The 17,540-nt window shown below is 35.5% G+C and overlaps 1 non-coding gene across 1 annotated transcript; it reads left to right on the top strand.

The window, feature by feature from the left end:
* Positions 1–8,004: 8,004 nt before the first annotated feature.
* Smp_sma.5s-14.1 lies at positions 8,005–8,121 on the top strand. Its single transcript, XR_001974626.1, has one exon. It is a non-coding gene; the product is annotated as a ribosomal RNA (ribosomal RNA).
* The last annotated feature ends 9,419 nt before the right edge of the window (positions 8,122–17,540 follow it).

The raw sequence follows: 17,540 nt of genomic DNA, 5'->3' as shown, positions 1-17,540 counted from the left end.
CAAAACACCTAATACATTTGCTTCAAAAGTTCTTGACTAGCCTATGACAAACTAATTTGATAAATGGACAAACTATACAATCGTGAGCTCATTGTTGAATAAAGTGGCGGCACTATATATTATAAATAGGCTGTATATTTGAAAAGTTGCACAATAACTGTATATGATGGCAGTGCTTATTTAATTGTTTATATGTACCGAAATAAGTTACATGAATCACAAATACTCATATATTCACAATTATATATTGATTACATGTAAGAAATAACTTTTCCGATTCGTAAAAATAATCAAATTAGATAAAGATTTCACATTCTAAAAAAGGAAAGTATGCAACATCAACACCTTTTTAATTATGGTAGACACAAGGTGTAGTTGAATAAAGGAATGAAACTGATAATTTTAATATTTTTCAAAGACGAATCACTTGCACTTCGCAATTGAATTACAGAGAGGATAAATTGTTTTGAAATTCCTAGTCCCATTTGCACCAACAACAGTTACTACTACTTGGCTGAACTACCTGTGTGGTTTTTCGGTAGAGGGTAATTGATGATAAGGGAAAATATTTTTCATCTTGAAAATAATAATTAACGGTTTTTTATTCAGAAAAAATAGAGGAAACACATTACAAGAAAAACAAGTATCACTCTGATGTCATCCAAAAAACACAGAGATAATAACAGTATTGTTCTTGACACAAATCTCAATCAGAAAAATAAATCAAGATATTAACAATTTGAAACGAACAAATCAAGTGTTTATAATAAAATATTACAAGAAGAAATAGGGGAGGGAGAAACCGAACACAAATCATTGTATTCATTCTATTTATGTTTATACGAGCCTGTTTGTTTGGATATATGATTGTATATTTGTTGGTGCTAAAGGCATGCTGTAAAACAATGGTAAGAAAAGGATATATATACTGATTCTGACAAATGATGGTCGATGTTTATGGACGAAGTCGAACTCGTATCTACAAAATAAGTCTTCTTTAGTAGACCAGTAACTAACGTGTAGTTTATTTAGCTTTATGGACAATTTGACCTTTTAAGAGCTGTTATTATGATTTATTTGATATTTTGAAAATCACTAAGTAATACGTTTGCTATTCTACAGGCTAATAATCCATTGGAATTCACCTACTAGATGTAGTTGAGCAATCGATTGAAAATTTCAACATGGAAGAACCAGACAACCTGCATTCAGTTGCTCAATTAAAGATAACCGTATAAGCTCTTATAAATGTGTGTAGACATCGTTCTCTCTTTTCACAGTTGACGAACCCTCTGAGTAATAAATTATAATGTCAATACTAAAGGATTTCCTTAGGAACCAACCAAACGAGAACAATCGTCATTGACAGTATAATCGCCTTTCTATGGTGGTAATAATAGTAATGATGACCAGTGTTCATTACTTTTTAGTACTACTGTATTCACAATTCGATTGTTGTATTAGTGCATATGCATGCATATTGCTACTAATCGGTATTATCCATCATTAAAAAAATATGTGTTTCAAATACTAACTAACCTTTGTTATTCATAATCCCATTGTTATCATAGGTATGTTGATTATTCTGAATAGAAAATTTACGATTTATATTCATCAATGGACGATTGCACATAACGCCATCATCTTCAGGTGGCGGTGCTGAAAGTGATGATACCAATTCAACACATAATGAGTGTTTCCGATTATTTTTGTTGGTAGTAGTACTAGCATCTTCACATATCACGTGCATTGTATCATCTACAAACAGATTTTTATTCGGCAAATGATGTATAACATCATGGGTTGGCTCAAGAGACAATTCATAGCTGTGGTTATATAATGCTGATGAATTTGGATGTACCTCATCATCTGAATTAGGATGCCCAACTTCCCCATTTTGTTGGAATTTACTCACTACTTTTGAATGAATAAATTAAAGCATCAAAAAGCAGAAAACAAATCATAACACTGAAAAAACTAGACGTAAAAATGAGGTTCATGTAATAAATGACAAATTTCTAAGTGTGATAAACTATAATCTAGCAACATATGTGCAGATTATATCAAATCAATAAAAGAACAAAAAGAGTAACTTGTAATTGAGATATCCTTAATGTGGCGTTATTAAGAACCCAAGTGCATATTCCTGTACATGACTTAAAGCTGAACACATCTAATGAGAAGTGTGGTTATGCAAACTAAACTTTGTGGATTTTAGTTATTATTTTTCAACGTAGTTAAAAAGTAGGTGTCATGAATCAGATACACAAAAATGAAGTTGTATTTTGTCAGTCTCTTAAATTACAATAATGTATGACTCATTATTGAATACATAGCTGATAAAATGCGGGTAATGAGGGCCGAATAAGTAAGAACGAAATCACTTTTTTATGAATGATCCACTATATTTTGACTCAATACAATCGATACACAGAAGGTAGGAGACAATCAATACAGTAAAACACAGTTTATTATATAACTCCCACATGAGTCAAACCTACAATAGACCAAATTCATTAAAAATACACAGCTTTTTTGACCAATGTGTCTATTGGCCCACAATACATTAATAAGATGCAGAAAATGAAGATTCAATATATTTGACCAGTCGGAAAAATTAAGAAACGACAACTTGGATTATATGTCTCAATTACGTATCATCGAAACTACTTTCAAAAGACACGAAGTAGCGCTAGTCCCCATTTTAAAAAATCTCTGCTTAAAGCCCAGTAAATGAATTTGCACTTAGTTAATGAGTTACACTACACCGAAGTGAAAATTCGCCTTTTACTGGATTACAGGTTCGAATCTCACTCCGTCTACTTGGTAATCAATAAACGAATTGCATCACAAACTTCAATACACAAAGGTGTGGCTCACGGCAGAGTAAACTTATTTTTATTCGGCTAGTGAATACCATTAAATGAGAATAAATGACACCCAACTTATAGACTGATGTAAATATGGTTGGGAGGTTTCAGTTAGGAATCATCAATAGAGATTTCAGACTTATTGACATTGATCGAAAAGATTCGGACCTGAAAATTATATAACCACTTATTATTTATCCGTTTGATTGTTGTCTGGATACCTGAAGGCACAATTTTCGGCTAATTTGGCAGTAGCTAAAACTTAAAGAGATATATGCATAAATTTACAGATGCAAACATTACTGACACATATAAAATTAAAATAGAACAGTCTAAATGTCAAAAATGTTACACGCCATAGATCATCATACAGTAGGAAGAAATCAACAAGAGTAAAGGAGTAGCAAAATCAGCACCAATAGAAAAGAGAAGAACAACACTTAAAAAGACTAAAATCAGTGTATCAAAATGTATGAAAGGTGAAGAGTAGATTATTCTGCAGATTCTCTACTCGAACATCATTGGTTGAGTCAAAGGTAAGTTGTAATCAAAATTAGTAACATTAAGAGGTGTTTACCAGGGTTGCTCAACACTCTCTTTTTCATTTAAATTAGTAATGAATGACCTCATAGAAATAGCACTCCAACAAATTTCCACAAGGTTGATCGCTTATTAGGTCCACACATGGACCATAGATAGTATGATTTGGTGAAGGCGCAGACGAAATGAAGATTTCTGGTCGCTTTGAACAACAATGAATGTATGCTCGTGTCAGGATGAGTTTCTTTCCCTCGTAATGTAAGAGTTTGTATCAACACAACCTAATGATAGTGAGCAAATTAGCTAAGTGTCTTGATTAACTCACCTTGGATATTTCATTTACCCTGATGGATTGACGTCTGGCGAAATCTCTGTACAGATTTGGAAGGCTCAGTTGGTCTGTACCGACGTGCGTTAGAGATATCCATACGCTAACCTAAGGCCAGTTGGCTTTTCATTACTCTATGGCTGTGAAACAGTTTATAAAGATATGCGTATACTGAAGGTTTTGATCATAGGGTTACCAGAGCAAACTGAAGCTCGTGGAATAACTCACTTGTATATGAGGTAAGTACCAATGAAAGCTCGTCAATCAAATCATCTACATTAGAGAATTGAACGCCATCAAAAGCATTTATCTGGGTTAAAAACTTTCTCCGTCATTTAAAAGTCAAGTATTTTAACGAGCAAAATTATTAAAATAAAATACTGAGATAGAACTTACTGGGTGATTTGGATTCAAATGGTAAAGGAGTAGTAATATTAGATAACATCATGGGATTTTCCGGACTTCCCATTTCAATACTACTAATGCTACATTGACAATTAGTGGCATTACCATTGATTAGATGTAAATTTTTTAAAGATATAGTAAGTTGTGCATTATTTTCTAGGGTTTTATTTGAATTCTCTTCCTCAATTTTGGCATCATTTTCTTGTTTACTAAGTGAACTGAACAATGGTAAACTATGGTAACTAATAATTGTTAAACAACAAGGATTTTGTTCGTAAGTGAACTGAGAATTCATTGAACGTGTAATCCAAACGTTTTCAATCGTACATAGTATATCATCAGCAGAATGATTATCTTGACGTAAAGAAAGTAACAGTTTATCATCTAGACCCAGAATACGATCACCAATCTGAATATTGGTTCTAGAAGCACATGAATTCGGCTCAATACGAACAACAACTGGTCCACTAACACCCGGACCACTAACTAAACGTAAACCTAAATGAATATTCGATGTACGACTAGAATTGGTGTTATTGATAGTATTAACTGGTGCAACTGGTAAATAAATCTGTCGTACAAAAAATCCTCCGCTGCCTCTTTCAGCTAATTCCAAAGCCTTTTTAATTTCTTCTTCATTTAAAGGTGTCATATTTAACATTGAATCAATTTGGTCTTGTTGATTGCTTGAATTAATTGTACAGCAAGTAGATTCACGTAACCGATAATGATTATCATTCACACAATGTTCACCATCTTCATCTTGTTGTTCAGGCAAAGTGCACATATCTCTTAAAAAGCTTGGTGTTTCAATGCATGGCATAACGCCACCAAATAATGTCGGTAGTTCTAGTGACGGAGGTGGATTAGGTGGGAACATATCATGTTCATCTTGTTGAGTTCGATGAGATGGACATAATGAAGTGACTGGTAGTGGAGAATGCTTAAAACATTTATCTGATATAGTATTATTGTTAGCAGATAATGGTGCGTTGAAATACGGTAAACGACCAAATTCTATCGTACAATACAGTAGATTAGCTAATAGCTGGCCAACTTGAGTTGGGTTCAACCAATCCACCGGTTCACGATCTATACTTAATAAGCGATCACCTGGCTAGACAAACAAAAGAAAAGATTAGTAAACATTTGGAAACTCCACTATGTGGAATAATATATTTTTGTGTCACGAAGTATCTATAAAATTGAGATTTTTTTCATCATCTCTTTGCTTCATTATTAACCTTAACATACTCAAAATGTCACTATTTCTATCAATATGAGTAGAACTAGAATTCCCAGTATTAAAATGATTAGCCCTTAAGATTTATAAAAACAAAACAGAAATCTAATTGATAATAACATTATTTGCTTGATTCATCCAACGGAAAATTCCACTAACGGAAACTTAATATTGTCTCAGACGATACCGAGACATATTGCTGAGATGGTGGAGAAGATTTGTAGCTCAGGTGGATAATTTTGATGGAGTTTTGTTCTCTGAACTGGATGGTATGGCTGTGGAGCTCTCATCGTCCTTCTGAACGACATCATCAGCACAAACTTCGGGTAGAAGTGAAGTGTTTGAATTTCTTCACATGTGGTTCACAGCTTGTCCTGTACACCTCGATGTTGATTGGTTCTTGTCGACCTTAAATCTGTCATTGTTTATTTCTTTGTTTTGGTTGTATCTCCCATTGGTTTGATTTTTGTTCCTATGTTTCTGCATGATTTTCCTAATTGGTTGATAAATTGGATTGATTTCGATGTGCTTGTTTATTGATGATTGACCTGAGTGCCAAGCTTCTAAAAATTCTCTGGTGTTTTTGGAATTGCCTCTATCCGAAATCTCCACATGTGTGTCCGCAGTTGTCCACGTGTATTGATATGAGTGAAGACATGTCATGGCTAATTGATGCTCATGCAGGCGAAGATGTAGAGGGCGTCCGCTTTGTCCGATGTAGAAGCTTGGCATTCAGGTCAATCAGCAATAAACAAGCACATCGAAATCAATCCAATTTATCAACCAATTAGGAAAATTATGCAGAAACATAGGAACAAAAATCAAACCAATGGGAGATACAACCAAAACAAAGAAATAAACAATGACAGATTTAAGGTCGACAAGAACCAATCAATATCGAGGTGTACAGGACAAGCTGTGAACCACATGTGAAGAAATTCAAACACTTCACTTCTACCCGAAGTTTGTGCTGATGATGTCGTTCAGAAGGACGATGAGAGCTCCACAGCCATACCATCCAGTTCAGAGAACAAAACTCCATCAAAAACATATTGCTGAGTTTCCTTGTGATGCTAACTCAGTCGTAATAAGTTGACTAGAATATTCACTTCTTGAAGTCCCACTTTTGCCAGTGAGTTCGGTTACGTATTTATTAAACTAAAAGTAATTACTGTTACTATGTAAACAATTCGCAGTCCAGTGACAGTTCAGAAGTGAATTTGTACTGTTAGTTGAACAGGAATGTAACGCCTATAAAGTATTACTATTATTAGGGCCAGGCTGTTAAACAACAACAGTTTGATACTTGGAATTATCCAACGGTTTCTTAATGAGACAATATCTGTTTGTTCAACAATGTATATCTCAAAAAATAACTATGAATAAAACTGTACAGTCTTATTAAACGACATTGTCAACCTGCTCAAACGTCTGTGGAAGATTTACTATAGTCAAATATATGATATTGAAGAAAGTGATTCATATCATTAAAATTATTTAAAACAGAGTATTTTTTTGAACCTTCTTAGTCCTAATGTACATTCTTAAAACAAAAGAGAAGCAAAAACTACTACTCACCATTATCATTCCTAATCGATCTGCTGGACTATCATGTTGTATACTATCCACGATTAGTCGAATGTGTGAGTCCCGTAATTCTTGTGAATTCGCTTGACGAATACGCAAACCAAATGCAGCTGAAGCTATTTCATCATTATTACTATCATCATCACCACTAATCTTCTGGTCGTTCTTTACGGTAATATAGTAGTCAGTTGATGATTTTAAATCGCGTAATTTATTTTCCTCAGTTTTTTGACAGACAGAGTCAACAAGAGCATCAGTATCATTGGAATAAGGTTTTTCCACCTGAGAACGATCATTACAAAAGCCGAATTGACGACGTTCAAGTACAACAACATAGACATTTAATCGATTTCGAGGATAGGCTATGAGATAAAATGCAGATATATGGAAAAACTCATATTTTCTGTTATGGGATCATCGTATACAGGATGCAAATACAAGGGTATTATGATGAGATTTTAAAAACGAGTGATAAACGCATTCACACATGCTGGCTCATATCTACCGTAACACAAACGTTTAAACATCAATGCAGAAATTCCAAACAAATACACACTAGCAAAACTATTTAATAATACATGTATACGCCTACGTGAATCAGTATATAGTTTAGAAATTACATTAAAGTACAAGTGATTAAAATAACAAAAGAAAAAGGGTTCCAGTGCAACCATATAGTAACACTTGTACATTATTGCATCACATATCAGTTGAAACTCTTATATAAGTTGTAACTATACTTGTGCTTACATAAGAGATCAGAAAAGTTAAAAACTTGAGAAGAAAAATTAAAATAAATCGTCCACAGTAAATTTATAAAATAACAAAGTTAACACGTGAAATGAGGGAGAACACTTTATGGAGAACAAAGGAGTGTTATTATTATTATTTAAACACACTAATATTGGTACAAGGGGGCACCAGATATGCGCCGCACAAATCTCATTTGATTTGTGTGAGGGCTGTGATACTGCCCAGGTGCCCAAACTGAAACAGGGAAATAGAATGTGTGTGTGTGTTGGTTGTTAAAAGCCGACGATACCCGGTATTCCCAGCCGGTCACCCATGCAAGTATTGACCGGACCCGACGTTGCTTAACTGCGGTGATCGGACAAGAACCGGTGCTTTCAACGTGGTATGGTCGCCGGCGCAGAAAAACAGTCAATTTCATTATTTGAACATTTTGTTACATAACTATTGTTTATGATTTAGATCATATGATTCAGTTGTAAAAAAATTTACACAGTTTTTATTATTTTCATCCCTCCTATTATGTTAACCATTCATTTATTCATTCACTTGCTTCTGTGAGGCATATGTCTATTTGTTTTTTGTAAAGATTATTTCACATCAAATAATTTACAAATATTTATATATGTCTAATTATATACAATGAAATGAGTGGCGACTGAATAAATAGGCAGGCAAACAAATAGACCAAAACTAACGGCCTACATATAGCGATAATGAATGACAATGAGGAACACATACAGAGAAATGAAATATTGAATTGGATGATATTAACGAGAACAACAACAATGCATTTCATAGAATAAAATATGCAAACAGATGCATTAGATAATATGGTGCAGAAAGAGTAAACAGAAAGGTCCAATCAAAGGAATAACGAAATGAAGCAAGATAAATATGAAGATTATATACAATACGTAATCGTTATCATCACAAACAACAACAATACCGAAGACAATAAAAATAATTTCGACATTGACGACCAACACAACAGCAGTACAAGAAAAAAAATAAATAAAAGAAGAGGCGGATAAAACAATTTTTGTTTGTCAGTAGTAAACAATTATAATAAAAAGCAAAAATTATTCAGACGTAGTGCACTTTGGTGTTTACTGGTAAATTCACAAGTTAGAAAAAGGCTAGAGAGTGTTGTCAGGTAATTGAGTTATTCACTGTTCAACTAACAGTGTCTTGAAGTGAGAAACTCATAATTAATGCGTGTGTGGTAATCCTCAGGCAATACGTTTTATAATCAATTGTAGAAGAAAAGAAGTATCCTTAAGTTATAATGTAAAGATACATTTTCGATGTAGGGCTTCTAGTGAGCCCGTCTAACTAATGTATTATTTATTGGCTTACTGTAATTTAGACATTTAATCTACTATGTGAATTTATGTGTGAGTTTGATTGAGCGCGTGTCTGCACATCAATCCTTAATCTATTCTCCCATTAGTTGTAACACGCAGAAAATCAATTTATCCACAATCAATTGACACTCAAAAATATACATGGATTTTTAACACTCACGCATACTCGTTTCCTTGTTTGCTTGCTTCCTGCACGCTTGTGGATTTTACCAATCTTTAACAATAAACTATCTCTATAACTGGTCTTCAGGCATTTGAATAATCTCGAGTAAACCCATTATTCTACTAGGAAATTTAGCCTGCATTAAAAAACTCAGTTAAACGGGATACTATTTACTTGAGTCAGATATAGAGGAATTAACCCTCTACAAGCTTTCTACAACCATAAGTCGTATTAATTTCACTCCTTTACTTTTGAACTTCATAGATTCATGTTTCTGTATCATCACTAACAAAATTACAAAAATATTTAAAACCATAAAGCAAAACGATATTGATCATTCATTCATGAAAGTGTTATAAAAAACTAGCCAACAATCCAGATAAATCGAGATTAAACAAAAACATACAATTGGTTGAAGATGTAAAGATTACACCTCTTAGCCTTTATATAATAATCCCTTCAATCACCAACTTTAAAAATAAAATGAATTTTAGAGAATGAATGATTACATAGTTTTCATTTCCATTCATAATTACTTATTAATCATCTACAAAGTTATATTAACATCATTTGAATATTTTGTATATGAGTGATCATTTAAATTCATTATTATTACATATTCAACCAGTTGATGAGTGAATTCGTCTTTCTTTTTATTATTTCAAAGTAAAAAATAAGTTTCATGAATAAATTTTCATCACAAAAACTTTATTATTGAGTCTTAACTATTATGATAAAATCAACATACTTAATCAACTTCATAATTTATTGGTCACCGATCATGTCCACCAACACAAGTACAAAAGGTGGAGGTTTGTTTAGTAAATAAGATCAAATTTATGAACAAAATAAAACACAAATGTTTTATAACAACATACCATGCATTGATGGCCCAGTTTTGTAACGTCCAATCAATAATTTCACATCGTTATGTGCATTCTGTATGCAAAAAAAAAGATTAAACACATAATCATGAATAAATATAATCATTGATTTATGTAATGACAAATAAATAAAGGCATAAATACAATATGTTTATCAAGATTTAAAATTTTAATTGGAGATCAAATCCGTGAATAAACTATCATTCACATATTATCTCATTAAAATTAATGTTATATATATATTCTATAGTGGATTAACTGTCACTAACTAAAAATATGCTATGGTAATATATCTGTTATTTGTAATTCTAATGGTCTTGGAAAGATTAATTGTCGAATATTCACTACAAATAAAGTGTACAAAAATGACAAATGCGGTGTATGTTAGATAGCCTATATATATAGTAGTTACCTAAATCATAGATCATTAGACCTATCCATTTAGACCAAAAGGACTTCTATTATAAAGTAAAACAATATGATATGTTATTAACATATCGAATGTCTTTTCCACTCAATTTAAAATAATAGAGTCAATAAGTTAAAGTAGTTTCCTCCACTGACTGATATCAAGTCAAGGACAACTAAAACCAGGAAGTAATGGATGATTATTTTGACCTGGTATGGGAATAGTAGCAGTGGGAACACATAGCTCCGATTGGGATTTAATCTAGAACGTTTTCGTGGTGAGGAGTTGCTTTTCGATCACACTGAATCGGAATGTAAAAGTCTATAGTTCCAACTTCGGTCAACGCATAATGACCATGTGATGTCACCGACAGAGGCTTTCCTGTTCCTAACAGGGTAAAACTCCACCTGCCATGACTTTAAATAAATTTCAAAGGGTTTTTTTTAGCAGTCAGTCAGCTAATTTGACCAAGTGAATGCAATCGACAAGTATGAATGAAAGTTGGATATTTACGAAATAAAAGCAAGAAAGCTGTCTCTGATTCGAAATCTCTCATATTTTGAAAAAAAGGTAAAAAGAGAGTCTTCAATAAATGAATTCATCTATTATTGAGCTGTTGAGAAACCCGAACTTTCAAGCTAAACTGCATGAACTGTCTTTCTTAATATGACTGCTAAAACAGTCAAACGACTACTAATACTGACCTCTTTCACAGAGGTTTCGATGACATCAAGGTCATTTGTGACCAAACAACCATTGGAAACAAAACAGAAACTCTAAGTCACTCCTTATTTGTTTCGGTTCCAAAAGTTGTGGGGCTATAGGAATCAAGAAAGTGGATAAGTATTTACTTTACTAACCATACTAATTGGATTGATTGTGTAAGTGTTTGATGATGCCGAATTTTGATATTACTAAAAACTGGTGAAAGAACAGTTCAATGCATTAACTTTGTAATGTTTTTTTACCCCATTTAAAGGCAATTATTCTTTTAAAAATTAACTATATGAAGTCCAAAATCAACTTCAATATTAATGCCCTAGTACGGCCGAGAATAGGGAGGGGCCACCCTTCTCTCGAAACGCTCTCACATGGCCACGCGTATACAGCCTCTGCCAGGGAAGTCCTACTCACTGCCTTCTCGTGGCGGGGGTGTTGTTTAAGAAACTGAGAGAACGAAAAGCGAATGTCCGACGCTTTTGCCGGGTCGGTTTACACGGATATTCCATCTAGGGGAGTTGGGTAACCTTGATTCCAAACCAATGGTGTACATGGCCTCCAGCATCGTGAAGGAACAAATGGCGTATGAACCAACCGTTGGTCACCGGCTACCATGGGACTGCATCTCCTCACGATGCTCCACTGCCTTGTGGGTTAGACTTTAAGGTCGAAGGCTCGGGGTGTGGCCCCCTGAGAAGACCACCTGCTTCGGTTTGGGCACCCGGGCCCTCGCGCATACATATGAAATAACATTTTTTTGCTCACGATGATTTTCTTGTTAACACTAAAAGTCAGACAATTTACATTATTATTGTTATTATTATTATTTACCACGCTTACTCACTCTCTTTAATTCTTAATCTTGTGTATCCTTACTTTCCAACGTATGCAGCAGCTCGCTCACGGTCGAAACTCTGTTTCATCTAAACGATCTCCAGTTACTGTCTGGTCGAACGTGAATGCTTCTATTGAATACGAATACTGAACCAGTTTTTCTGAAACCACGTACGCCGTTCAAACTGGCCTCCTTCAACATTCGCACACTAATGTAGATCGGATAACAGATAGGGCTGGCTATTTCTTTGGAAAGTCTTAATATTGACGTTTGTTGTCTATCCGAGACTTGTATTCAAGACTCTAGTGAAGTACTACAAATCCGCTCTCTATCGATTCGAAAAGCTTTTTTCACGTACGTTTATCTAGGAACCCTGTCACATCTTCGTCTCGTCTTGCTGGCGTTGGTGTAGCACTAAGCGCTAGAGCTGAGGCAGCACTAATCCATTGGATCCTCATTAACAGTCGGTTATGTGTTGTTAGATAAGAAAGCTCCATCAAAGTGAGAAGAAATCGGCGTGAGAAACGGTGTCTTTTCGTCATCTCCGCCTATGCCCCGACAGATTGCAGCCCGGATGCAACCAAGGATGAATTCTAACACCAGTTAAATGTTCTTCTCCAGAAAGCGCGTTCGACAGATATTGTAGTACTAGCCGGAGACTTGAATGCACAGGTCGGGCGTCTAGGCACATAAGGGAGTCTTTTGGATGGCTGATGAGGACTTGTTGGTTGCAGGACAGATAACGGGGACTGTTTGCTGCAACTGTGCACAGACCACAACCTGTTTCTGGCTAGCACTAACTTCCGGCACAATCATCGCCGATGTGCCACCTGGTGCCCTCCCTCTGCATCTCAAGCCTGAACTCAGATTGATCACATCGCGATCAGCTACCGCTGGCGTGGTTGTGTACAAGACTGCCGCTCCTTTTGGATTACCTATCTGGAGTCTGATCATGCCCTGGTCTGCGCCAATCTTACCTTACTTTTCAGTGGCCAACGAATTGACCGTCATCAAAATATTGATGTTCGTAAACTGGTTGCAACTGTCGACGGCTTGGACGATGGGCGGAATTCTTTGAAGGGCAGTTCAACTAGCCTGTTGCTCCGGCAGCATCGACCAGATGGTCCTGCCCTCCATCGCCGGTGACGACTGATCCACCAAATGAGGCAGAAGTCCCCAAGGAACTCTAACTATTGAAACGCTACAAATCACCGGGCCCAGATGACTTATCTCCGGCTCTTTTTAAAGATGGTAGTGAATTTCTGACTAAGGAATTGACTGTGTTGTTTGCAAAGGTCTGGGAGCTAGAGAGCGTTCCGAAGTCATGGAATGAGACGATAGTTGTCCCTATCCTTAAAAAGGGTTCACGTCGTTCCTGTAACAACTATCGGAGGATAAGTCTACTTCCGATTGCGTCCAAACTATTGGCTTCTGCCATTCTTCGTAGGTTGTTTAAAACCCGAGAACGATTGACTCGCGAGGAGCAGACTGGTTTTCGTTCTGGTCGAGGATGCATTGATCACATCTTCACCCTCCGCCAAATGTTAGAACACCGTCATACTTATCACAGGCCAACAATCGTAGTGTTTCTTGATATCAGATCCGCCTTCGATTCGGACAGGACTGTTCTCTGGGATTGTCTATTGAAGAAAGGTGTGCCTGAGAAGTTCATTAACATCTTAAAGGCCCTGTATACAAACATCTCAGGCAGAGTGAGGGCATACAACCACCTCTCTCTCTTGTTCCATTCGAGCAGTGGGGTTAGGCAGGGTTGCCCAATCTCACCATTACTCTTCAACTTTGCCATCGACGACATCCTGGAAACAGCTCTGATGGATGTAAGTAATGGCGTGAATCTGCTGCCTGGAGAACGACTTCTCGACCTTGAGTATGCGAACGATATTGTCTTACTGTGCGATAATGCCCAAGACATGCAATCTGCACTTAATCAGTTGGCAATCAGTATCCGCAGGTGCGGTATGCGCTTTGCACCCTCCAAGTGCAAAGTACTCCTACAAGACTGGCAGGAATCTAATTCTGTACTCACCCTAGATGGTGAGCAGATTGAAGTAGTTGAGAAGTTCGTGTATCTAGGTAGCTACATAAGTGCTGGTGGGGGCGTGAGTGATGAGATTGATGCACGTATAATGAAAGCCAGAGCGGCTTATGCCAATCTGGGCCATCTTTGGCGCCTTCGTGATGTTAGTCTGGCTGTAAAAGGTCGGATCTACAACGCGTCGGTGAGAGCAGTTTTGCTCTATGCTTGTGAAACCTGGCCTCTCCGAGTTGAGGATGTTAGACGTCTCTCTGTGTTCGATCATCGTTGTCTCCGAAAGGATTGCTGACATTCAGTGGCAACACCATGTTAGTAATGCAGAGGTTCGGCATCGTGTGTTCGGGCGCAGAGACGATAATTCAATTGGTGTCACCATTTTGAAACACCGACTTCGGTGACTTGGACATGTTCTACGAATGTCGTCCCAGAGAATTCCACGTCGTGCATTATTTGCCAACGCTGGGACTGGTTGGGAAAAGCGGAAATATGGCTCAGAATAGAAGCCAATGGCGATCCTGCTGTAACCTTCTTTTACTTTCTGCATAAAGAGTGGTTATAACCTCCTTAATTGAGAGAGTTCTTTTGGTTGTACATTTCAGTTTCCCTCACCATTACTTTTTTTATTACGCATCTTACCGCTTTCTCTTCCCATTTTCATTGTTTCGTGTGGCGCATATATATCTGGTGCCCCCTTGCACCAATATTTATGTGTTTAAATAAATAAAATTAGTGCCCCCATATTATCACACACCCGCGTACAAACAAGCACTTATGAGTAAATGAAGTTCAGCCTTTTGAAGTAATCGACACATTGTCAAAACACCCACAGACATTAAATCTATGACAAGAAATTTAAACATTTTCTATAATAAGTAGTATGCTTGTAACTAAATTTATATTGTTGTACAACTATATAACCTACAATCTCGAACCCACATTCACTGAAAAAGCAACACTAACTAACCTTTAATAAATTGACTACTTCATCTGATTTAGCCAAACGCATATCCCAACCATTAATTTCTAAAATTATATCACCAACTTCTAAAAGATTTGAACGAGCAGCTGGACTATTCTCTATCTGCTTACAGAAAAGGAGCAAACAAACCATAGAACAGAGAAAAGTGTGAAATATCATGGTCATATTTCGATGAAAAATGGCATGAAATGCATGAAATTCAAAAAGAATCACAAAATGACCCAAATCACTCTGTTGACCAGTAAAATTAAACGTTGTAAAATAAAGAATTGAAGCAATCGAAATATTCTATGGATCATTATGAACATAAGGTAGGTGAAAAATCGAATGGTGAGGAATTATTTCAGTAAAGGTAATAAAAAAAGTCCTACACTCCATGCATATTCAAAGGGAGGATGTGTTCTTAACTTCAAATGATTGTTATTTTATATTGAATAAAGTTTGAACTAATGATGATTATTGGAACACTATTTCGCAAGAAACTATCAATCATAAATAAATGAGGTCGACCATAAAACCATGGTCAGCTTTGATCTACAGTAAGCCAACTAACTCCTACAAGACGCAACTATTTGAGCACTATGAGATTTTAAGAACGTTTTGTTTTAGAAAATATCGGAAAAATAGCAGAAGAAATCCATTATTCTACTGAATACAGAAGGAAATCCAGGGAAAACGTTCTCTTCAATGATTTGTACAATCGTATTTATGGTGGTTCAATCAATATGTAAGTCTAAAGTAGAATAGAAAGAGATCACAATATAAAGACCTCACAGATTTTAAGTATCAAAAGGTTGCGTGATAATCTTGAGGTTAAAGAAAAGTAGGAAAATGGAAGTAATTTAAGGATCAGACATTTAGGTAATAATCGTCCACATGACAGATATGCGGAAAAGACAAAAAATATATAGGTAATAATAACAATTGAATAATAAGTGTGGTATATATATATATATATATATATATATATATATATACTTACAATGCCGCCAATAGCCGTGCCGGTTGAATAATGAGGTCGACCAATCAATGACAGACCAAAACTTTGTCCGGGCATATCACGTTTCAAGTGAACACTATGACACTCGAATACACCTTGATTTATATATTGTGGTTCAGGATCTCTGTACACAACCAATTGGATACAGTCATCAGCTGTTCGTATAATCTGGTAATTGAAGTAAATATAGATGAAAAGTTGAACAGAACAAGAATTGAAGACTAAATTTTACGAAGACAATGTGTGGAATTCCTAGCGGGAATAACGGGTAAAAAGAAGTCATAAGAACAAAAAAAAACATAAAAAACACACGTGATATCTACCTTTGTAGCATCTTTCTGAGTAGCTTCACGAAGATCGATTCCATTGACAGCTAATAAACGGTCACCAACTTGAAGCCGACCATCACGTGCAGCAGCTCCACCAGAGTGTACTTCATGGACCAAAATATTACTCTTTAAAGAAACAGATAAAAAGGAGTTACAGAAAAAAGCGCAGTGATTCACTGGTAGTCAATCTAATATGTTTAGATGAATTATGTATGTAAAAAACTATCTTTCGATAGGAAGCTTATTAGGATTGTTCAGTATGCAGTCCATATTACGGAGATATCATCACGGCGAGGCCTAGTAATCCCGCATTCGATCTTAATCTGAGTTGTGCGCAAAAACTCATAACGAGCTATATGCTTCAATGTTCATCTAAGTAAAATCAGTCAGTGATGTAAACTACAAATTTAGCTTAAATCTCACATGATGTGAAATTGTAGCACAGTCAATATGTAGTAGTAAGGAGTAGAAAAAGTGTAATTTTCTTCATATAATCAAACATGATGTCATATTACTAATCTATTTTCAGTTGCTTCATTACACAATCATCTAATATTTGTTAACTTCATGGGCTCTAATCACTATCTCAATGTTCTGGAACTTTCCCTCCTAAACTTTAATTATCCGAAACAAAATTTTCATGACCCTATTAACTCTATTGAAATCTTCGCTACATCATTATACACATATATTCATCTGTAATCACCCTCGTATTTATAAGTATGCCAATATCTATAATAACTTCGATTTTAAAATATTCCAGGTTGTAAAGAGCTGATGAGAACCTAACGAAATAAAATGAATTCATATTATTCTGCACTAATCTTCATTCTTGCTCTCTTTAAGAAAATAAAGGGAACTATGTGCATGAAACAGGAGTGGAGTGGATTTGACATCTATAAACATTGGTGGATAAACTTATTAGAAAAATTCTAGTCTGTTAAAAACGTATTAATAATAGGCCCTTTTTTTCGTAAAATAGCACAATATAAAGAAAAATAAACACCTGACATTTTTTGCACTGCCACTTAAGTTTTGTATGATAACACGTTGAATAGTTTAGTATAAGTAGTAA

This window comes from Schistosoma mansoni, chromosome 5 (assembly GCF_000237925.1).
Source record: "Schistosoma mansoni strain Puerto Rico chromosome 5, complete genome".
NCBI lineage: Eukaryota > Metazoa > Platyhelminthes > Trematoda > Strigeidida > Schistosomatidae > Schistosoma > Schistosoma mansoni.
This window is presented reverse-complemented; position numbering and strand designations above follow the sequence as displayed.